This window comes from Myotis davidii, unplaced genomic scaffold (assembly GCF_000327345.1).
Source record: "Myotis davidii unplaced genomic scaffold, ASM32734v1 scaffold1049, whole genome shotgun sequence".
Taxonomy (NCBI): domain Eukaryota; kingdom Metazoa; phylum Chordata; class Mammalia; order Chiroptera; family Vespertilionidae; genus Myotis; species Myotis davidii.
In genome coordinates, this window is record NW_006299525.1 from 309,572 (window position 1) to 311,012 (window position 1,441).

Genomic DNA, 1,441 nt, shown 5'->3' on the forward strand with positions numbered 1-1,441 from the left:
CATTCCATTCCCTTCTGGCCTGTTGATAAATCATTTGCTAATCTGATTGGAGATCTTTGTACATTACTCTCTGTCTCTCTCTTGCTACCTTTAAGATTCTGTCTTTGTCATTAATGTTTGCCATTGAAATTACAATGTGTCTTTGTGTGGGTCTTTTTGGGTTCATCTTGTTTGGGACTCTGTGCTTATGTGATGTTTTTCTTCCCCATGTCAGGGAAGTTTTCTGTCATTATTTCTTCAAATAAGTTCTCTAAATCTTGCTGCTGCTCTTGTACTTCTGCACCCCTATTATAAGTATGTTACTTTGTTTCATGCTGTCCCAAAGCTTCCTTAGGCTCTTGTCCTGGTTTTTAATTTTTTTCTCCAATAACTATTCAGATTGGCTTTTCTCTCCATCTTGTCTTCTAACTCACTAATTCGGTACTCTGCCTCTTCTAATCTAGTGTTGAAACCTTTGATCGTGTTTTTTATTCTAGCTATATCACTTTTGATTTCCTCCTGATTCTTGCATAGGTTGTTGATTTTCTTGTCCATCTGGTTTATGAAGTGTATGACCATTAAGCTGAATTATTTTTCTGACATATTGCATGCCTCATTTTCATTTAGTTCCTTTCTTGGTGACGCCTGCTTTTCTTTCTTTTGGGAATTATTTTGTTGTCTTCCCATTTTTGGTATCACCAAAAGGTCTAAGTGCCGAGTTGTGGGGGCCGGACCTGCACGTGGTGGTAGTGTCATGCAACCCAAGCGTCACTGAAAAGTTTGGACACTGAGATGCGTGGCTGCTGTGGATCATTTGGAGCCACATAGGCTGAGAGTTGGCCCACTTGGGGGTGGAAGGTGCAGCCACAGGGGGTCAGCAGCAGCCCCCCTGGGTTCACACTCCAAGAATCAGTGTCCCCGCATGCATTTGCCGAGAATAAGAGTCAAGGCACTCAGTTTGACCACCTTGGGCCAACCTATTATTCTGTTTTTAATTTTATTTTCTTGTTTAAAGTATTACAAATAGTAGTACATATGTCTCCTTTTTTCCCCCCATTGACCTTCCTCCGGCCTCCCCTACCCCCTGGCACATGCCCTTAATCCCCTCCAGAGTGACCTCTGTCATTGGTTATGTTTATATGCATGCCTATAAGTCCTTCAGTAGTTCTCTTGCCCACCCCCCCTCATCACTCCCCAGCCTTCCTGCTATAATATGACAGTCTGTTCCATGCTTCTCTGCCTCTGTATCTATCTTTTTGTTCATTAGGTTATAATTTTCTTTATTATCCATAAATAAGTGAGATCATGTGGTATTTTTCTTTCACTGCCTAGCTTATTTCACTCAACATAATGCTCTCCAGTTCCATCCATGCTGTGGCAAATGGTAAGAATTACTTCTTTTTTACAGCAGCGTCATATTCCATTGTGTAGCTGTACCACTGATTTCTAATCCATTCATCTG